At 45.2% G+C, this 23,143-nt stretch overlaps 1 protein-coding gene across 1 annotated transcript in view; it reads left to right on the plus strand.

Annotated features, from left to right (window-relative positions):
- The window catches only part of LOC135541466 (plexin-B1-like), a 180,032-nt gene that overhangs the window by 40,913 nt on the left and 115,976 nt on the right, over positions 1 to 23,143 (plus strand). The window contains exon 2 of the mRNA XM_064967774.1: positions 4,949 to 5,039. The gene's annotated coding sequence lies outside the window, so the exon portion shown is untranslated. The remainder of the gene's footprint in view (positions 1 to 4,948; positions 5,040 to 23,143) is intronic.

Genomic DNA, 23,143 nt, shown 5'->3' on the forward strand with positions numbered 1-23,143 from the left:
GAACTGACAACATTTTAGCAACATGAAATCTGTTCATATACACCCCCAGGAAGAATATAACCCTTTGAGAAAATGATCTGACAAGCGAGAACTTGAAAATTACATTATCTAAGTGTTCATGAATTATTCAAATGTTTGTGATTTACATCGACATCGCACTGATAAACAATGGGGAAGCCTACTCGTCCTTCTGCAGCTTGTCCCAACCAAGCACCCAGATAACTGGCTAAAGTTAGCTAGCTAGCTACTTCCAGACACAAATGAGAGAACACCTCATTCTGACCATTTTTTTCACCCTAGCAGAGCTGGTTAGCTAGGCTGTTTTTATGTGATCTAGAGCATTCTTGACTAACAATTACTTTTTTTGCTTATGTTTACTGACACCGGTTCATATTCAACCGGTGTTGCGTTGGTAAATTAATCAGTTCTTTTACTCTGTGGCACTCAGACGAGAAACTGGGAATTTGATATTTCTAACTGTCTGTTTCATATCTGCAAGGTAGTTAAAACACTGTCAGTTCCAATTTTTTAAGTGTTAAAAGCATCCTGCTTAAAACCTCCATTAAAACCCCTTTGGGCTGAGATCCCGCGAACGATCGATATGACAACAGTCAGTGAAAGTGCAGGGCGCCAAATTCAAACAGAAATCTCATTAAAATTCCTCAAACACACAAGTATTTTACAATATTTTAACGATACACTTCTTGTTAATCCCACCACAGTATCCGATTTCAAATAGGGTTTACGGCGAAAGCACCACAAACGATTGATAGGTCAGAGCCAAGTCACAAAAACACAGCCAAAGAGAGGAGTCACAAAAAGCAGAAATATAGATAAAATGAATCACTAACCTTTGAACTTCATCAGATCAATGATCAATGACACTCATAGGACTTCATGTTACACAATACATGTATGTTTTGTTCGATAAAGTTCATATTTATATCCAAAAATCTCAGAACGCGCCAATGTATAATGTTCAGTAGTTGCTAAAACATCCGGTGATTTTGCAGAGAGCCACATCAATTTATAGAAATACTCATCATAAATGTTGATGAAAATTCAAGTGTTATACATGGAACTTTAGATAAACCTCTCCTTAATGCAACCGCTGTGTCAGATTTCAAAAAAGCTTTACCGAAAAAGCACACCATGCAACAATCTGAGTATGGCGCTCAGAGACCAAAACAACCCAAACAGATATCCGCCATGTTGTGTCGTCAGAAATAGCATTATAAATATTCACTTACTTTTTGATGATCAGAATGCACTCCCAGGAATCCCAGTTCCACAATAAATGTTTGCTTTGTTTGATAAATTCCATTTATGTCCAAATAAATACCTCACGTGTTCACGTGTTCTGTACACAATCCAAACTCGCGGGCAGGTCCATGCGAAAGTTCAGATGAAAAGTCATATTACAGTTCGTAGAAACCTGTCAAACGAAGTATACAATCCAATCTTTAGGATGTTTTTTTTAATTAAAAAAATACATTTACTCCCCTTTCTCCCCTTTCTCCCCAATTGTTAGAGACAAAGTGCTTGAATGCTATGCCGGAAGCCAGCTGCACGAATGTGTCGGAGGAAACACCATGCACCTGGCGACCTGGTTAGCGCACACTGCGCCCAGCCCGCCACAGGAGTCGCTAGTGCGCGATGAGAAAAGGATATCCCTACCGGCCAATCCCTCCCTAACCCGGACGACGCTAGGCCAATTGTGCGTTGCCCCATGGACCTCCCAGTCGCGGCCGGCTGCGACAGAGCCTGGGCTCGAACCCAGACCACTGCGCCACCCGGGAGGCCATTTTTTTATGATGTTTTTAACATAAATCTTCAATTAATGTTCCAACCGGAGAATTCCTTTGTCTGTATAAATGCAATGGAACAGAGCTCGCTCTCACGTGAACGAACGTCACGACCACTTACTGAAAGAGCCCTTATGAGCCCCTCCTTTACAGTAGAAGCCTCAAACAAGTTTCTGAAGACTGTTGACATCTAGTGGAAGCCTTAGGAAGTGCAACATGACCAATATCCCACTGTATCTTCAATAGGGAATGAGTTGAAAAACGACCAACCTCAGATTCCCCACTTCCTGGTTGGATTTTGTCTCAGGTTTTTGCCTGCCATATGAGTTCTGTTATACTCACATACATCATTCAAACCGTTTTAGAAACCTCTGAGTGTTTTCTATCCAAATATACGAATAATATGCATATATTAGCAACTGGGACTGAGTAGCAGGCAGTTTACTCTGGGCACCTTAATCATCCAAGCTACTCAAATCTGCCCCCAGCCATAAGAAGTTAAATTAAAGTGAATTTTGGTGTGTCACAAGTGCCTTTTCACAATTCAATCAAGCCCAGCCCTACAAAATACAATTTACGTCCTGTCAGAGGTAGTCAACAGCTGACAATGCAAGATGTGCACACAGTGTAAACCTTTATCACAGATCTACACTATCTAGCTATGCTTACTATTTCTGATAAGTTTACCTGTAGACTGCTTGACCTGAGGGACCATTGTTCTATTAATCCCTGAATGGGAAGTCTAATGGGGAGAACAATAAAGATCTAAGACAACATTCTCAATTTCAGCCTCCACCAAACTGCATGAAGATAAACATTCAGGTCAAAACGATGAACCAAACAATATCCAATATACTGTAGATCCATTTGTCTTCATTCAGACGTCAACTCAGGCTCTAGCAGTCAATGTCTAGGTAGTGATAAATTAATGGGTTGGTTTATCACTGACCTAGCAGCTCAGGTTTTCCCTTGGGTCTGTGCTTGCCTCACCTGAGGGAAACGTTGCGCGGCATGACCCGACAGATCCAGAAATAGGAAGTTTCACGAATGAGCCAGGGCTCAGCTGGCGAAAGGCCTCAGGGTTTTAAATGTGTAGCCATGGCGATGACAAAATGCTAAGACAGCAGATGCTACTACAGTGCAGACCCCGGGCAGAAACATATTGTTTACTTACCACTGCCTTTTTACTGCCTGTAGGGATTTATGGAGATTCTCCAGGTTTGACCAAATGTTGGCGCTGTTGACAGCCATTGTCAAGGAATACTGCCTGTCTTTTTTAACTCTTTTGCAGAAGTGAATAACATTCCTTACAATCACCTAAGATGCATTGTCAAGGTGCACAATATAATTTTTAGTCTGGGAATAAGCTTATAGTCCTACTCCAGTCACCTTTTCAGCTCATATCACCACAACTACTTGCCCTCCAGGACACCTACACCACCCGATGTTACAGGAAGGCCACAATGATCATCAAGGACAACACCCACCCGGGCCACTGCCTGTTCACCCCGCTATCATCCAGAAGGCGAGGTCAGTACAGGTGCATCAAAGCTGGGACCGAGAGACTGAAAAACAGCTTCTATCTCAAGGCCATCAGACTGTTAAACAGCAACCACTAACATTGTGTGGCTGCTGCCAACACACTGACTCAACTCCAGCCACTTCAATAATGGGAATTGATGGGAAAGGATGTAAAATATATCACTAGCCACTTTAAACAATGCTACCTAATATAATGTTTACATACCCTACATTATTCATCTCATATGTATACGTATATACTGTACTCTATCATCTACTGCATCCTTATGTAATACATGTATCACTAGCCACTTTAACTATGCCACTTTGTTTACATACTCATCTCATATGTATATACTGTACTCGATACCATCTACTGTATCTTGCCTATGCTGCTCTGCACCATCACTCATTCATATCTTTATGTACATATTCTTTATCCCCTTACACTGTGTATAAGAAATTAGTTTTGGAATTGTTAGTTAGATTACTTGTTGGTTATTACTGCATTGTCGGAACTGGAAGCACAAGCATTTCGCTACACTCGCATTAACATCTGCTAACCATGTGTATATGACAAATAAAATTAGATATTTTTTTTTTTTTGATTTTACTTAACAAAAGGCACATCTCAATTGGTGGTCCAGGTGTACTCTGACGTGTGTGTGTGTGTGTGGCGAGGGGGTTCCTCCTTGTTCTCTATTGGGGGGAGGCCGATAACATCAGTGGACACCATCAGGCCTCCTTCAATGTCCTACTCCATGAAGTTTGTACTTCAAAATAAAAATAAACCTATTTTGCTCAAAACATATTTGTGTGTACGTTACTGTACTTAGACATAGGTACTTTTCCTGTTGAATATCCCATTTAAGCTGGGTCTGGTAAACCACCTTTTGAAGTTGTTTCGTCTGGTCGGTCTTTGATCCATTTTTGTTTGGCGTTGCGAAATCAGTTTAACTACTGACATTTACTCTGGACTAATCTGCTTTCTCTGGATGATTTGTTTAATGTCTACACTTGTTCCTAACTGGTAATTGACCCGCTTATAACTCTATGTCCAGTAATTCTCTGACCATGTCGTGTGGGAGTCTCTTTAAAAGCACTTCAATGGGCCCCGTTAAGGCATCAGCATGCATGCTTCAGTTCGGCTGGCAAAAGACCTTCACTTGAAAAATGACAAAAAAAGCATCAATAGTACTGTTTGTCAATGTTTAGATGCCGTAGCCAGTATGCACTTCCTCAAAACGGTCAGAATTAATCCAAGATAATTTAAAGAAATCTCTTAATTTTGCCAAAGAAATCTTAGTAGCACCTCTGACAGGCTGCCTTGACCTAATCCTGTAGGCCTCACCTGGGCAGTATGAATAATGATGGCGATTGTATGACACAAGCTAAACAATTCCATAAGTTCAGCTCTGGCCAGTCGGAGAAAGATCATTAGCATATAATTGCATATGTAGCAGCCTTCAAGTGATTGCTCTTCTGAGTCTTTTAGCAATATGATAATGTATTCATAATAGAATATTCTGTAGCCTAGTATCAAGACCTGTAAAATATTTTCTTTCCATGTTTTCAGCATCATCGTCTTGTTGATTTTAATCTCCTCTCTTCTCCTTCTTCAGGTTTGGACTGGTGTACGTGGGGGAAAAGCAAGTGGAATTCTGGGATGTTTGCAATGTCAGTGAAGGAACAGTAGAACTTGTATTTCTACAGGTAAGAACCCTAAGTCTTCGTCTGTTTCTGATATGGGTGCATGACTGACAGGAAGGAATACTGTGGGAATGGAACGGTATGCTCACACAATAAAACATGGCCTCCACGTCATAGCCATCCTCCGTTTCTCAATTGGGTCTTAAAAACGATCTATGTAAGTTCGCTGTCACACGTAGAAAGGAGTGAGCAGACATCCTGCCCAGATCATCCTGAAGACTATTTTGGACATTTATCTAGGTAGATAGTCTTATTTTAAAGAGGGCAGTGCCCATTGTGGCAACAGGAATAATCGTTTTGACTTTCTAGACATTTCCTCTAATTCATCTTAATTATGCAAATAGCTCAGGGCTTGGGATTGGAGTTTTCTACGCTCTGGTGACAAGTCGACTTCCATCGACCGCATCCCAACGCATTCAGCAGCTATTCCAAGTGTCGACGTCTGGTCCCAATTACCTCCCCAAACCAGAGGATTTGGCCGCTTTGAGGACCAAAGGGCCCTCCTACAGTAGCTTTTATCCGTTTGTTTTCATATTTCCCTTTGGTTAGCTTTCCTTCTCCTCTTTGCCTTTTTTGGCCCAGCCAAGGATTATTTTATTTCTTCCTCCCATGCTGACCTTGGTTATGTAAACTCGCCTCTTGATCCCCCTTTGATTCCACCCAGTCCAAGTTACCACTTTGCCAGCTAGGAGCACTAGCTCCCACAAAGCTCAGTTTTTCGATTACGTTGTGGAATTGGATCAGGGACTATTTCTTCCCAGGCTGGCCGGGTGGGTGAAGGGGGGGAGGAAGTGGAGGGGTAGGATTGAAGGTGGGGGGTTGGTGCGTACGAGGAAGGAGTGTCGCTGTGTGTGTGTGAGCTGTTTACTCCTCCACTAACCTCTCCTCGTGGCCCTTGTGGCAAAGCAACCACCATTGTCACAGCAACCATTGTCACAGCAACCATTGTCACAGCAACCATTGTCACAGCAACCATTGTCACAGCAACCATATCCGTTTTATTCCCCTCTTTTTATTTCTGTCCAAACTCCATTATTAAACCTTTTCACACAAAAGCCAAACATTGAGGAAACATTGGGGAAACACACCGGCCGTTCAGACCCTTTTCATCAGCACCCTTTGGACTCCCTCTATTCTAAGGCAACAGTTGTCACCGTGTCAGAAACACTTTGTTCTCAGTTTAGTAAACCCTTTTCCACTATTAGTCTTTCTCCTTACCCGGTTAGACAAATGCTCCGGAAAACGCAGAAAACCTTGAGGAAACTTAAAGCAGACATTTGTCAGTGGCTCGCTGTCGCAGATTATCATGGAGTAACCTTTTGTCTCCATTAGTTCCCTTACCTCTCAGTATGTTCCCTATGGCTGTAGCAGCCCTCAGCCAAGCCTGTGATTTGAGCTCTGTTTAAACAGTACTTCCTGTGGCCTTGGAGCGTGTGCCTCCTGAGTGTCTTTATTATTGTCTACATTTTCACTGGGATTTGTCTGGGAGGGGACTGATTTTATGGTAACTATGTACACACACACAGTGATTTATTGAGGGAGTGGTGTTTTGGTTGACTGCTGGGGCCTCCCCACGTCCAGTAGCTCTTCTGGTGCCCTGCCTCAGTGTGTTTAGCCAGCTGCTCATCTCTCTCACACACACACATATATTACAGGGAAATGATCAGACAGGGAAGACAGGAAACCAGCAGCCACACTGCAGGGGAGGTGCCTGCCTGAACTTTACCCCCAGCAGAGACTCCCTGAACATCACACACCTGGTCTAGACACTAATATAACCACAGTGCTATAACAATCAGACCGTGTAATGGTGTCATTCAAAACCCATTGCACAATTTACTTTCGGATTGGTCTTTTAGGAACCATCAGCAACAGTACTTATACCACGAGAGAGAATAGATACGATCAATTATGTTATTAAGGTACAGCAGATGTGGAAATGGGAATGTGTTCTGAACTGTGTCCTGTGATTTGAGGGGTAGGGAAATGAGATGCAAAGTATGGCGGTGCTCAATCTGCTCCGTCTACTCACCATGTATTGTTTCAGTCAGGTCTATTGATTTAAAATGGTATTTTGTGGAACTGGTCTCCATGCTAAGAGCCATGATTGCAGCTTTGTTCCTTGTTTGGCAGTCCTGTTCAACTCCAAACTGACCATGGCAGGCAGTTTTGAAACCAAGCCTAAAGGAACAAATACCAAACCACTTCGGGCACTCAGACTTGTGTAAACACACACACACACACACACACACACACACACACACACACACACACACACACACACTTTCACTGACGTTAGTATTGCTACAACCCTTGCCTTCAGACCTCTGCAACAAAACCTTGAAGAAATTAGCCTCAATTTTTTTTCTTCTGCTTTGCCTTCAGCCATGTCTTTCTGCATGACCATACTCACACCTGAAAGAGTTAATATACAGCAGTCTCGATCTACATAGTCTCTTTGTAGAGTAAGGTGACTTTCCTTCTGCGACTGAGCAGTATTCATAACAAGCAGGCAGAAGTAATCAAATCATGTCCCTTTTAATCTCCGTCTAACAAACGATGTTCGGCGATAATGCATTTGGCCAAATCTAAGAAAGGGAGGGAGAGGTAACACTCCTTCAGAGGTCGTCCTCCGTTCCCTGTCATCCAATGTCACCTCCATCCATCCCTCTCTTCTTCCCGCTCTGCAGAAACAGTCTGGAATCGTAGTCACCACTTGATTGTTTCTGTGACATTCACATGGCCTACTGTTGATGCTCCAGGGCTGTAGAGGAGACCTTTATCAATAATGTTTTGTGTCTAATGCTCCGTTGCTCAAGTACAGAACATTCTACAGCGTATTAGACATGGGAGGGGTAGTGTTTTAAGATTTGGTTCCTCACCTTTGATGCGGTGGACTTAAATATCCTGCACTGTCAAAGAACGGCTTTGAAATGGTAGAACTGGGTCAATACCTTGACAGTTTTACAACTGTGCATACGGTTGGGCCAGCCCTGAAACGGCTCGCGTAGAACCATTTCTGTGTTGCCAGTTGTTGGACCATAGTGTCTCAGTTGGAAAAGCAAAGCACTTGCAGCACCAAATGTTTCGCATTCCTGCTTGGGCCACCTACAGTGCATTCGGAAACTATTCAGACTCCTTTTCCCACATTTTACGTTACAGCTTATTCTAAAATGGATTAAATAATTTCCCCCCGCATCAATCTACACACACTACCATATGACAAAACGAAAAACAGTTTTTAGACATTTTTGCAAATGTATTAAAAATAAAAACATGTTTTTACATATGTATTCAGACCCTGTACTCAGTACTTTGTTGAAGCACCGTGGGCAGCTATTACAGCCTAGAGTCTTCTTGGGTATGACGCTACAAGCTTGGCACACCTGTATTTGGGGAGTTTCTCTCATTCTTCTCTGCAGATCCTCTCAAGCTTGTCAGAATGGATGGGGAGTGTCACTACACAGCTATTTTCAGGTCTCTCCGGAGATGTTAGATCGGGTTCAAGTCCGGGCTGTGGCTGGGCCACTCAAAGACATTCAAAGACTTGTCCTGAAACCACTTCTGCGCTGTCTTGGCTGTGTGCTTAGGGTCGTTATCCTGTTGGAAGGTGAACCTTCACTCTAGTCTGAGGTTCTGAGCCCACTAGAGCAAGTTTTCATCAAGGATCTCTCTGTACTTTGCGCCGTTCATGTTTCCCTCGATCCTGACTACCCTCCCATTCCATGCCGCTGAAAAACATCCCACAGCATGATGCTGCCACCCTCATGCTTTACCGTAGGGATGGTGCCAGGCTTCCTTCAGACGTGACCCTTGGCATTCAGGCCAAAGAGGTCAATCTCAGTTTGATCAGACCAGAGAATCTTGTTTCTCATGGTCTGAGAGTCGTTAGGTGCCTTTTGGCAAACTCCAAGCTGGCTGTAGGGTGCCTTTTACTGAGGAGTGCCTTCCATCTGCCCACTCTACCATACAGGCCTGATTGGCGGAGTGCTGCAGAGATGGTTTTCCTTCTGGAAGGTTCTCCCGTTTCCACAGAGGAACTATGGAGCTCTGTCAGAGTGACCATCGGGTTCACCTCCCTGACCAAGATCCTTCTCCCCCAATTACTCATTGTGGCCAGATCTTGGATGAGTCTTGGTTGTTATAAACTTCTTCCATTTTAAAATGATGGAAGCCACTCTGTTCTTGGGGACCTTCAATGCTGTTGAAATGTTTTGGTACCCTTCCCAAGATCTGTGCCTCGACACCATCTTGTCTCAGAGCTCTACAGATAATTCCTTCAATCTCATGGCTTGGTTTTTGCTCCAACATGCACTGTCAACTGTGGGACCTTAGTTAGACCGGTGTGTGCCTTACCAAATCATGTCCAATCATTTGATTTTACCCCAGCTGGACTCCAATCATCTCAAAGATGATCAATGGAAACCAGATGCACCGGAGCTCAATTTGGAGTCTTATAGCAAAGGGTCTATCACACTTACCCACAAAAACACCCATTTCTCTAATACCCTGCTTTAATATAGTTTAACAACACTCTTTAATTTTTTTTAATCAACAATCTCAATCTGATAATGTTCAGCAATTTAAATTAACTGCTCCTTAGTACACAACCCTAACGCTACCTCCTTAAAGAGCTTGAACAAAACCACTCAAAATGGAAAACATTTTCCTCAACCAATACAACTATTACAAATGCTCAAAAAAACCCAACTCACCTGCTGTCAGTCTGGGTTCAAGGACACGACCCACACCCCACTATCCTCCAAAAACAACTAACCCACCCTGTTCTTCGTTCACTCACATGTCGTGGGGTTTTATGCACACAACCAGTGGAGTGGAAAAGACAACCAGAAACTTGCGGCCCCCCCATAACCACGGAGGTGCTCCCGAGCCGATGTAAGGTAAAGGGATGCTCTAACCACGTTCACTGCCACCTAAAACAAAAACACCACAAGCATCCTATTGACACGCTCTGATAATCCTGAACATGACATTACTCCCACCTGAACAAAACCCAGAAAAACCGAGTGAATTGCTAACCAAATTTAGCTACCAAGCTAACTGAACCAACAGAACACATGGCTCTCAATGCTCTCTCCAATATTGGCCCAACCAAAACATCCCCTCAAACAAAAATGTTGACAATCTCAACTAAACTAACCCAAGTTAACTACAAAACAATAATCAAATAAACAAACATAATAATAATACAAACACAATCTAAACAAAACCTTAACCAACTATATCAAAATGTTAAAGTAAACTAAAATACTAAATTACAATGAACTTTAACTTACGGATGAGCCCCCACTTGTCACAGGCCGGCTCATAGCCTGTGGCAAAAAATGAGGGGACGCGAACAACAAGTATAGGCCAATTAAAATGTTTTCTTTATTGTAAACAAAACTATTCACTTTTAAACTAAGAAAAAGGAATGAGGTGTGGAAGTAAGGTGTATGTAAAGTGCATTGATGCGTGAATCTGTGTGTGTGAATGACTGAGTGAAAACTATGCAAAACTACAAAAGAACAAACAAAACCGGTTCATACCTGGAGGAGTAGAGAGAGAGAGGTGATTAGTGACAGTTTAAATACTCTGATCCCAGGTGACTCCAATCACTAACGACCCTCCTCTGCCTGCAGGAGGAGCCGTGACCAATACATTTTAGAATAAGGCTGTAATGTAACAAAATGTGGAAAAAGTGAAGGGTCTGAATACCTTCCGAACGCACCGTATAGATGTAAATGTATGGATAAAAACTTCTGCTAAATGTCATGTATTATGGTATACGCTCACCGGCACATTTATTTGGTACACCACCCCGTTCATGAAAATGGATCGCTCCTACAGACAGGGAGTCATGTGGCCGAGGCTTGCTATATAAAGCAGGTGGACAGGCATCGAGGAGTTTAATCACTGTTCAATTGAACGTTAGAATGGGTAAAACGAGTGACCTAAGCAACTTTGAGCGTGGCATGATAGTCGGTGACCGGCACGGCGAGTCCAGTATCTCAGAAAAGGCTGTCCTCCTGGACTTTTGACACACGACAGTGTCTAGAGTTTACAGAGAATGGCGCGGCAAACGAAGCATCCAGTCAGCGGCAGTCCTGGGGGCGAAAACAGCTGGTTGATGAAAGGGGTCGAAGGAGTATGGCAAGAATGGTACAAGCTAACAGGGCGAACCTCAAACAGACATAAAGGAGCAGTACAACGGTGGTGTGCAGACTTTCATCTCAGCACAACTCGTTGCTGAAATAGCCAAATCTACTTATTTTGAAGGGGTGTCCACATACCTTTTTTCTGTGTGTTTATTCACATTGCTCATATTTTGCCCAGATATTCATTTGGAATGACCTGGACTTCCTAAGAATGAGCTGTACCAAAATGAAATTCATGGCGGATATTGTGTAGTGTGAAAGCCACTTAAGATACAGTACAGTCTCTTGAGGATTTGGATTAATGCTTCCAGGGTCCAGTACTGGAACTCTGTAAGACATCTAGTAGTTTAACACTATGTGAGCTATTCTGCTGTTCATTCAGCCATTTCTTTCTGATTTAGCTTCCTACATATGTTCAAATGTTACTCCAGAAATACTTCGATAGGGATTGGATTGTGCCCTTGGCAGCTCAACTGGGTCACAGCCTGCATTGTGGTTGGTTTTGCTATTCAAATGTATTAATATGGGAAAATGTCCCGACCTTGCAGAACGACCGCTGTGGTTTTGTTCGCCTTGGTTTATTTGTTTGTGGGTTGGTCTTTGTTGTTTTAGGGCTGTGCGGATCTATGAAGACTTTCTAGTCTGTTTTGGTTGAGCTTAAAATATTTATCTGGAATGTTCTCCATGGGAAATTAAATAATGAATGTTAAATGTCTCTTAAAAGAAAACTGTAGCATTTTCTCTATATACAGTAATCAATAATGTATATTTCCCTAAACAATTAGTTTCTTTTTTAGATGTTGCTTAAATATATCCACATAATTTCCCCAACCTCATGATGCCATCTATTTTGTGAATTGCACCAGTCCCTCCTGCAGCAAAGCACCCCCACATGATGCTGCCACCCATGTGCTTCACGGTTGGGATGGTGTTCTTCGGCTTGCAAGCCTCTCCCTCTTTCCTCCAAACATAATGATGGTCATTATGGCCAATCAGTTCTATTTTTGTTTCATCAGACCAGAGGACATTTCTCCAAAAAGTACCATCTTTGTCCCCATGTGCAGTTGCAAACCGTAGTCTGGCTTTTTTATGGTGGTTTTGGAGCAGTGGCTTCTTCCTTGCTGAGCGGCCTTTCAGGTTATGTCGATATAAGACTCGTTTTACTATGGATATAGATACTTTTGTACCGGTTTCCTCCAGCATCTTCACAAGGTCGTTTGTTGTTGTTCTGGGATTGATTTGCACTGTTCACACCAAAGTACATTCTTCTCTAGGAGACAGAACTCCTTTCTGAGTGGTATGACGGCTGTGTGGTCCCATGGTGTTTATACTTGCATACTATTGTTTGTACAGATGCATGTGGTACCTTCGGGTGTTTGGAAATTGCTCCCAAGGATGAACCAGACTTGTGTAGGTCTTGGCTGATTTCTTTTTATTTTCACATGATGTCAAGCAAAGAGGCACTGAGTTTGAAGGTAGGCCTTGAAATATGTTCACAGGTACACCTCCAATTGACTCAAATGATGTCAATTAGCCTATCAGAAGCTTCTAAAGCCATGACATCAATTTCTGGAATTTTCCAAGCTGTTTAAAGGCACAGTCAACTTAGTGTATGTAAACTTCTGACCCACTGGAATTGTGATACAGTGAATTATATGTGAAATAATCTCTGTTAATAACAATAGTAGGTAAAATGACTTGTCATTCACAAAGTAGATGTCCTAACCGACTTGCCAAAACTATAGTTTGTTAACAAGAAATGTGTGGAGTGGTTGTAAAACAAGTTTTAATGACTCCAACCTAAGTTTATGTAAACCTTCGACTTCAACTGTAGACGGCCTGATGATATTGGGGCATTTTTCAGTGGTCTTCAGAAAATCTAGATTTATTTAGTCTTTCCCCTCCACCTTGATCCTGACGTTCACCTCTTCTCTCATTACCCAGTCTTTACTTCCTTCCCTCCCCCTCTCCATCCATCCTCACCCCGGAGATCGACGGAGGAGAGTACATGGGGAGAAAGACTGAGGAAGAAGCAGAGACGCAGGAAAGAGGGAGGGAGTGAGAAAGAGGGGCAAGACTAAGACAATTGTAGACAGTAAAAATACAATGAAAGACAGGGACATAAGGACAAAGCGAGAGACGGTCAGAGAGAACCTAATCAAGAGAAACCAAGCTGTTAAAAGGAGAGCTAGAATGTGAGGAAGATCTTTGGTCTCCGGCTGACTGGAGAATCCCCACAGGTACAGCGCTATAGTTATACAAACATGGGCCTGATCAGTAATGGTCTCCGGCAGACTGGAGAATCCCCACAGGTACAGCGCTATAGTTAAACAAACATGGGCCTGATCAGTAATAGACGCAGGTCAAGCCTGGATGGTACAGCGCTATAGTTAAACAAACATGGGCCTGATCAGTAATAGACGCAGGTCAAGCCTGGACACAAATAAACACACACTCACTCACTCTGCTATTCTCCTGGGGAGTTAATGCAAGTTGACAAATTGGGACATGTCCCCTCTTGCTCCATGCTCTAGCCTCAGACAGGCCTCTCCAATTAGAGAGGGTCATATGAGGACTTATGGGCCACTCAACCTGGGTCATATGAGGACTTCAGGAAGCCTTGATTAAGTTTTATTAGTTTGATTTACTGTATGTGAAAATGGCCCATGTGAGTGAGGTGGGTAGCTGTCATAGTGCCATGCCAAGGGTTGTTTCTACCTGATAATAAAGGCAACAGTGATTTGGGGCGGTTGGGTGTGCAGACATTGTTTTGTCATGGCCGGTCAGGAATCTGGACTGTTTTCAGTGTGTTGATACGCTGTTATGAATACCGTCTTTGATTGTATCTCAAGGACTGCTGAACAAGGCTCTCTTAACGAGGCTGGACCGCGGGGAAGAGAGATTAATGAAGACACTCGGGAATTGGAGGAGCAGAAGGTGGGCAAAAAAATGTGTGTAATTATCAGTCTCAGCATCTGTTACCGGACTTTATTTCTTTCTCTTTTAACACAAAGATCCAAGGTTCTGCTTTAGGAGAACGTAGCCTCTCATCGTTGTCCAGTGCCAGAATGACTTCTCATAGAACCCTCTCTGATCAACACATTAATAGTCATTGACTTTCTAAAAGATGGTGTATACAGAAACCAACAGTCTACTTTAGCATGTTGGTGTGAATGATATGTCCATAGTGGTTACTTTAGCTATGTGGCATGGCCTGGCAGGACAGTGTATAGGTAGATGGCTTGTCCAGGCTAGTGTATAGGTAGATGGCTTGTCCAGGCTAGTGTATAGGTAGATGGCTTGTCCAAGCTAGTGTATAGGTAGATGGCTTGTCCAAGCTACTGTATAGGTAGATGGCATGTCCAGGCTAGTGTATAGGTAGATGGCTTGTCCAAGCTAGTGTATAGGTAGATGGCCTGGCAGGACAGTGTATAGGTAGATGGCATGTCCAGGCTAGTGTATAGGTAGATGGCATGTCCAGGCTAGTGTATAGGTAGATGGCATGTCCAGGCTAGTGTATAGGTAGATGGCTTGTCCAAGCTAGTGTATAGGTAGATGGCCTGGCAGGACAGTGTATAGGTAGATGGCTTGTCCAAGCTAGTGTATGGGTAGATGGCATGTCCAGGCTAGTGTATAGGTAGATGGCTTGTCCAAGCTAGTGTATAGGTAGATGGCTTGTCCGGGCTAGTGTATAGGTAGATGGCTTGTCCAAGCTAGTGTATAGGTAGATGGCTTGTCCAAGCTAGTGTATAGGTAGATGGCTTGTCCACGCTAGTGTATAGGTAGATGGCATGTCCAGGCTAGTGTATAGGTAGATGTAGTGTATAGGTAGATGTCCAAGCTAGTGTATAGGTAGATGGCCTGGCAGGACAGTGTATAGGTAGATGGCTTGTCCAGGCTAGTGTATAGGTAGATGGCTTGTCCAGGCTAGTGTATAGGTAGATGGCTTTTCCAAGCTAGTGTATAGGTAGATGGCATGTCCAAGCTAGTGTATAGGTAGATGGCATGTCCAAGCTAGTGTATAGGTAGATGGCATGTCCAAGCTAGTGTATAGGTAGATGGCATGTCCAGGCTAGTGTATAGGTAGATGGCATGTCCAGGCAGGCTAGTGTATAGGTAGATGGCATGTCCAGGCAGGCTAGTGTATAGGTAGATGGCATGTCCAGGCAGGCTAGTGTATAGGTAGATGGCATGTCCAGGCAGGCTAGTGTATAGGTAGATGGCATGTCCAGGCAGGCTAGTGTATAGGTAGATGGCATGTCCAGGCAGGCTAGTGTATAGGTAGATGGCATGTCCAGGCTAGTGTATAGGTAGATGGCATGTCCAGGCAGGCTAGTGTATAGGTAGATGGCATGTCCAGGCAGGCTAGTGTATAGGTAGATGGCATGTCCAGGCAGGCTAGTGTATAGGTAGATGGCATGTCCAGGCAGGCTAGTGTATAGGTAGATGGCATGTCCAGGCTAGTGTATAGGTACAGTGCCTTGCGAAAGTATTCGGCCCCCTTGAACTTTGCGACCTTTTGCCACATTTCAGGCTTCAAACATAAAGATATAAAACTGTATTTTTTTGTGAAGAATCAACAACAAGTGGGACACAATCATGAAGTGGAACGACATTTATTGGATATTTCAAACTTTTTTAACAAATCAAAAACTGAAAAATTGGGCGTAGCGCCACCTTTTGCTGCGATTACAGCTGTAAGTCGCTAGAGGTATGTCTCTATCAGTTTTGCACATCGAGAGACTGAAATTTTTTCCCATTCCTCCTTGCAAAACAGCTCGAGCTCAGTGAGGTTGGATGGAGAGCATTTGTGAACAGCAGTTTTCAGTTCTTTCCACAGATTCAGGTCTGGACTTTGACTTGGCCATTCTAACACCTGTATATGTTTATTTTTGAACCATTGTGTCTACATGAGGAACCACTCTCTCTCTCTTACTATCCTCTGTGCCTCTCTCTCTCTTACTATCCTCTGTGCCTCTCTCTCTCTCTTACTATCCTCTGTGCCTCTCTCTCTCTTACTATAATCTGTGCCTCTCTCTCTCTTACTATCCTCTGTGCCTCTCTCTCCCTCTTACTATCCTCTGTGCCTCTCTTACTATCCTCTCTCTCTCTTACTATCCTCTCTCTCTCTCTCTCTTACTATCCTCTGTCTTTCTCTCTCTCGTTATCCTCCGGTCTCCTTCTCTCTCTCTTGCTATCCTCTGTGTGTGTCTCTCTCTCTCTCTCTCTCTCTCTATTTCTATACTCTGTGTCTCTCTCCCTCTCTCTCGCTATCCTCTTCCCTCTCTCTCTCGCTATCCTCTTCCCTCTCTCTCTCGCTATCCTCTTCCCTCTCTCTCTCGCTATCCTCTTCCCTCTCTCTCTCGCTATCCTCTTCCCTCTCTCTCTCGCTATCCTCTTCCCTCTCTCTCTCGCTATCCTCTTCCCTCTCTCTCTCGCTATCCTCTTCCCTCCCTCTCTCGCTATCCCTCTTCCCTCTCTCTCTCTCGCTATCCTCTTCCCTCTCCTCTCTCGCTATCCTCTCTCTCGCTATCCTCTTCCCTCTCTCTCTCGCTATCCTCTTCCCCTCCTCGCTCTCTCTCTCACTATCCTCTTCTCTCTCTCTCTCGCTATCCTCTTCCCTCTCTCTCTCGCTATCCTCTTCCCTCTCTCTCGCTATCCTCTTCCCTCTCTCTCTCGCTATCCTCTTCCCTCTCTCTCTCGCTATCCTCTTCCCTCTCTCTCTCTATCCCTCTCTCTCTCGCTATCCTCTTCCCCTCTCTCTCGCTATCCCCTTCCTCTCTCTCTCGCTATCCTCTTCCCCTCTCTCTCTCGCTATCCTCTTCCCTCTCTCTCTCGCTATCCTCTTCCCCCTCTCTCTCGCTATCCTCTTCTCTCTCTCTCTCTCTCGCTATCCTCTTCCCTCTCTCTCGCTATCCTCTTCCTCTCCTCTCTCGCTATATCCTCTATCCTCTCTCTCTCGCTATCCTCTTCCCTCTCTCTCTCGCTATCCTCTTCTCTCTCTCTCGCTATCCTCTTCCCTCTCTCTATCCTCTTCTCTCTCTCTCTCCTCTTCTCTCTCTCTCTCTCTCTCGCGCTATCCTCTTCCCTCTCTCTCTCTCTCGCGCTATCCTCTTCCCTCTCTCTCTCTCGCGCTATCCTCTTCTCTCTCTCTCTCTCCTCTTCTCTCTCTCTCTCCTCTTCTCTCTCTCTCTCGCGCTATCCTCTTCCCTCTCTCTCTCTCTCTCGCTATCCCTCTTCCCTCTCTCTCGCGCTATCCTCTTCTCCCTCTCGCGCTATCCTCTTCTCTCTCTCTCTCTCTCGCTATCCTCTTCTCTCTCTCTCTCTCTCGCTATCCTCTTCTCTCTCTCTCTCGCTATCCTCTTCTCTCTCTCTCGCTATCCTCTTCTCTCTCTCTCTCTCGCTATCCTCTTCCCTCTCTCTCTCGCTATCCTCTTCCCTCTCTCTCTCTCTCGCTATCCTCTTCCCTCTCTATCCTCTTCTCTCGCTTGCTATCCTCTTCCCTCTCTCTCGCTATCCTCTTGCTATCCTCTGTGTGTGTGTCTCTCTCTCTCTCGCTATCCTCTTCCCTCTCTCTCTCGCTATCCTCTCTCTCTCTCTCTCTCTCGCTATCCTCTTCCCCCTCTCTCTCTCGCTATATCCTCTTCCCTCTCTCTCTCGCTATCCTCTTCCCCTCTCTCTCTCTCGCTATCCTCTTCCCTCTCTCTCTCGCTATCCTCTTCCCTCTCTCTCTCGCGCTATCCTCCTCTCTCTCTCGCTATCCTCTTCCTCTCTCTCTCGCGCTATCCTCTTCCCTCTCTCTCTCTCGCTATCCTCTTCTTCCCTCTCTCTCTCTATCCTCTTCCCTCTCTCTCTCTCGCGCTATCCTCTTCCCTCTCTCTCTCTCGCTATCCTCTTCCCTCTCTCTCTCTCGCTATCCTCTTCTCTCTCTCTCTCGCTATCCTCTTCCCCTCTCTCTCTCTCGCTATCCCTCCCCCTCTCTCTCTCTCTCTCGCTATCCTCTTCTCTCTCTCTCTCTCTCGCTATCCTCTTCCCTCTCTCTCTCTCTCGCTATCCTCTTCCCTCTCTCTCTCTCTCGCTATCCTCTTCCCTCTCTCGCTCTCCTCTCTCTCTCTCTCGCTATCCTCTTCCCTCTCTCTCGCTATCCTATCCTCTTCCCTCTCTCTCGCGCTATCCTCTTCCCTCTCTCTCTCGCGCTATCCTCTTCCCTCTCTCTCTCGCTATCCTCTTCCCTCTCTCTCTCGCTATCCTCTTCCCTCTCTCTCTCGCTATCCTCTTCCCTCTCTCTCTCGCTATCCCTTCCCTCTCTCTCTCTCGCTTTCCTCTTCCCTCTCTCTCGCTATCCTCTTCCTCTCTCTCTCTCTCTCTCGCTATCCTCTTCCCTCTCTCTCTCTCGCTATCCTCTTCTCTCTCTCTCTCGCTATCCTCTTCCCTCTCTCTCTCTCGCTATCCTCTTCCCTCTCTCTCTCGCTATCCTCTTCCCTCTCTCTCTCTCGCTATCCCCTTCTCTCTCTATCCTCTTCTCTCTCTTGCTATCCTTTTCTCTCTCTTGCTATCCTCTTCTCGCTCTTGCTATCCTCTTCCCTCTCTCTTGCTATCCTCTTCCCTCTCTCTCGCTATCCTCTTCCCTCTCTCTCGCTATCCTCTCTCTTGCTATCCTCTTTCCCTCTCTCTCGCTATCCTCTTCCCTCTCTCTCGCTATCCTCTTCCCTCTCTCTCGCTATCCCTCCTCTCTCTCGCTATCCTCTTCTCTCTCTCTCGCTATCCTCTTTCTCCCTCTCTCGCTATCCTCTTCTCTCTCTCTCTCGCTATCCTCTTCTCTCTCTCTCTCGCTATCCTCTTCTCTCTCTCTCTCGCTATCCTCTTCTCTCTCTCTCTCGCTATCCTCTTCCCCTCTCTCTCTCTCTCGCTATCCTCTTCCTCTCTCTCTCTCGCTATCCTCTTCCCTCTCTCTCTCGCTATCCCTCTTCTCTCCTCTCTCGCTATCCTCTTCCCTCTCTCTCTCGCTATCCTCTCCCTCTCTCGCTATCCTCTTCCTCTCTCGCTATCCTCTCCCCTCTCTCTCTCTCTCCTATCCTCTTCCCTCTCTCTCTCTCTCGCTATCCTCTCTCTCTCTCTCTCTCTCGCTATCCTCTTCTCTCTCTCTCTATCCGCTATCCTCTTCTCTCTCTCTCGCTATCCTCTTCCCTCTCTCTCTCTCGCTATCCTCTTCCCTCTCTATCCTCTCTCTCTCTCTTGCTATCCTCTTCTCTCTCTCTGCTATCCTCTTCCCTCTCTCTCGCTATCCTCTTCCCTCTCTCTCGCTATCCTCTTCCCTCTCTCTCGCTATCCTCTTCTCTCTCTCTCGCTATCCTCTTCCCTCTGTCTCACTATCCTCTTCTCTCTCTCTCTCGCTATCCTCTTCCCTCTCTCTCTCGCTATCCTCTTCCCTCTCTCTCGCTATCCTCTTCCCTCTCTCTCTCGCTATCCTCTTCTCTCTCTCTCTCTCTCTCGCTATCCTCTTCCCTCTCTCTCTCGCTATCCTCTTCTCTCTCTCTCTCGCTATCCTCTTCCCTCTCTCTCTCGCTATCCTCTTCCTCTCTCTCTCTCGCTATCCTCTTCCCTCTCTCTCTCGCTATCCTCTTCCCTCTCTCTCTCTCGCTGTCCTATCCTCTCTTCCCTCTCTCTCTCTCGCTATATCCTCTTCCCTCTCTCTCTCTCGCTATCCTCTTCCCTCTCTCTCTCGCGCTATCCTCTTCTATCCTCTCTCTCTCGCTATCCTCTCTTCTCTCTCTCGCTATCCCTTCTCCTATCTCTCTTCGCTATCCTCTTCTCTCTCTCTCTCGCTATCCTCTTCTCTCTCTCTCTCGCTATCCTCTTCTCTCTCTCTCTCGCTATCCTCTTCTCTCTCTCTCTCGCTATCCTCTTCTCTCTCTCTCTCGCTATCCTCTTCTCTCTCTCTCTCGCTATCCTCTTCCCTCTCTCTCTCTCGCTATCCTCTTCCCTCTCTCTCTCTCGCTATCCTCTTCCCTCTCTCTCTCGCTATCCTCTTCCCTCTCTCTCTCTCGCTATCCCCTTCTCTCTCTATCCTCTTCTCTCTCTTGCTATCCTCTTCCCTCTCTCTTGCTATCCTCTTGCTATCCTCTTCCCTCTCTCTTGCTATCCTCTTCCCTCTCTCTTGCTATCCTCTTCCCTCTCTCTCGCTATCCTCTTCCCTCTCTCTCGCTATCTCTCTTCCCTCTCTCTCGCTATCCCTCTCTTCTCTCTCTCTCGCTATCCTCTTCCCTCTCTCTCGCTATCCTCTTCTCCCTCTCTCGCTATCTCTCTCTCTCTCTCTCTCCCTCTTCTCTCGCTATCCTCTTTCTCTCTCTCTCGCTATCCTCTTCCTCTCTCTCTCTCTCGCTATCCTCTTCCCTCTCTCTCTCTCTCGCTATCCCTCTTCTATCCTCTCTCTCTCTCGCTATCCTCTTCCCCTCTCTCTCTCTCTCTCGCTATCCTCTTCTCTATCCTCTCTCTCTCTCGCTATCCTCTTCTCTCTCTCTCGCTATCCTCTTCTCTCTCTCTCTCGCTATCTCTCTTCTCTCTCTCTCGCTATCCTCTTCCCTCTCTCTCTCTCGCTATCCTCTTTCCCTCTCTCTCTCTCGCTATCCTCTTCCCTCTCTCTCTCGCTATCCTCTTCCCTCTCTCTTGCTATCCTCTTCCCTCTCTCTTGCCATCCTCTTCTCCCTCTCTCGCTATCCTCTTCTCCCTCTCTCTCTCTCTTCTCTCGCTATCCTCTTCTCTCTCTCTCTCTCTCTCGCTATCCTCTTCTCTCTCTCTCTCTCTCGCTATCCTCTTCTCTCTCTCTCTCTCGCTATCCTCTCTCTCTCTCTCTCTCTCTCGCTATCCTCTCTCCTCTTCTCTCTCTCTCTCGCTATCCCTCTCTCTATCTCTCTCTCTCTCGCTATCCTCTTTCTCTCTCTCTCTCTCTCTCGCTATCCTCTCGCTATCTCTCTCTCTCTCTCTCGCTATCCTCTTCTCTCTCTCTCTCGCTATCCTCGTCTCTCTCTCTCTATCTCTCAATCTCTCTCTCTCTCTCTCGCTCTCCTCGTCTCTCTCTCTCTGTCGCTATCCCTCTCTCTCTCTCGCTATCCTCGTCTCTCTCTCGCTATCTCTCTCTCTCTCGCTATCTCTCTCTCTCTCTCTCTCGCTATCCTCTTTTCTCTCTCTCGCTATCCTCTTTTCTCTCTCTCTCTCTCGCTATCCTCTTCTCTCTCTCTCTCTCTCGCTATCCTCTTCTCTCTCTCTCTCTCTCTTGCTATCCTCTTCTCTCTCTCTCGCTATCCTCTTCTCTCTCTCTCGCTATCCTCAGGTCTCTCTCTCGCTATCCTCAGGTCTCTCTCTCTCTCTCTCTCTCTCTCTCTCTCTCTCGCTATCCTCCGGTCTCAATTCAATTCAATGGGCTTTATTGGCATGGGAAACGTGTTAACATTGCCAAAGCATGTGAGGTAGATAATATACAAAATTGAAATAAACAATAAAAATTAACAGCAAACATTACACATGTTATGTTTGCTGTATATATACAGTGTTATAACAATGTACAAATGGTTAAAGTACACAAGGGAAAATAAATTAGCATAAATATTGGTTGTGTTTACAATGGTGTTTTGTTCTTCACTGGTTGCCCTTTTCTTGTGACCACAGGTCACAAATCTTGCTGCTGTGATGGCACACTGGAATTTCACCCAGTAGATATGGGAGTTTAGCAAAATTGGGTTTGTTTTCGAATTCTTTGAGGATCTGTGTAATCTGAGGGAAATATGTCTCTCTAATATGGCCATACATTGGGCAGGAGGTTAGGAAGTGCAGCTCAGTTTCCACCTCATTTTGTGGGCAGTGAGCACATAGGCAGACATGGCTCTCAAGAGAAGACAGGCTATGGCAGCCTTTCTCAATAGCAAGGCTATGCTCACTGAGTCTGTGCATAGTCAAGGCTTTCCTTAAGTTTGGGTCAGTCACAGTGGTCAGGTATTCTGCCGCTGTGTACTCTCTGTTTAGGGCCAAATAGCATTCTAGTTTGCTCTGTTTTTTTGTTAATTCTTTCTAATGTGTCAAGTAATTATCTTTTTGTTTTCTCATGATTTGATTGGGTCTAATTGTGCTGCTGTCCTGGGGCTATGTCGGGTGTGTTTGTGTTTGTGAGCAGAGCCCCAGGACCAGCTTGCTTAGGGGACTCTTCTCCAGGTTCATCTCTCTGTAGGTGATGGCTTTGTTATGGAAGGTTTGGTAATCGCTTCCTTTTAGGTGGTTGTAGAATTTAATGGCTCTTTTCTGGATTTTGAGAATTTGTGGGTATCGGCCTAATTCTGCTCTGCATGCATTATTTCGTGTTCTACGTGGTACACGGAGGATATTTTTGCAGAATTCTGCATGCAGTCTCAATTTGGTGTTTATCCCATTTTGTGAAGTCTTGGTTGGTGAGCGGACCCCAGACCTCACAACCATAAAGGGCAATGGGCTCCAATATTAATGTATTTTTAGCCAGATCCTAATTGGTATGTTGAATTTTGTGTTCCTTTTGATGGCATAGAATGCCCTTTTTGCCTGGTCTCTCATCGTTCACAGCTTTGTGGAAGTTACCTGCGGCGCTGATGTTTAGGCCAAGGTATGTATAGTTTTTTTGTGTGCTCTAGGGCAATGTTGTCTAGATGGAATTTGTATTTGTGGTCCTGGCGACTGCACCTTTTTTGGAACACCATTATTTTGGTCTGACTGAGATTTACTGTCAGGGCCCAGGTCTGGCAGAATCTGTGCAGAATATCTAGGTGCTGCTGTAGGCCCTCCTTGGTTGGTGACAGAAGTACCAGATCAGATGCTCGTAGGGTGAGGCTGGGTGCTGCAGACTTTTCTAGTGCCTGCGCCAATTTGTTGATATATACAGTGGGGCAAAAAGTATTTAGTCAGCCACCAATTGTGCAAGATCTCCCA

The sequence above is a fragment of the Oncorhynchus masou genome, chromosome 6 (assembly GCF_036934945.1).
Source record: "Oncorhynchus masou masou isolate Uvic2021 chromosome 6, UVic_Omas_1.1, whole genome shotgun sequence".
Lineage (NCBI taxonomy): Eukaryota > Metazoa > Chordata > Actinopteri > Salmoniformes > Salmonidae > Oncorhynchus > Oncorhynchus masou.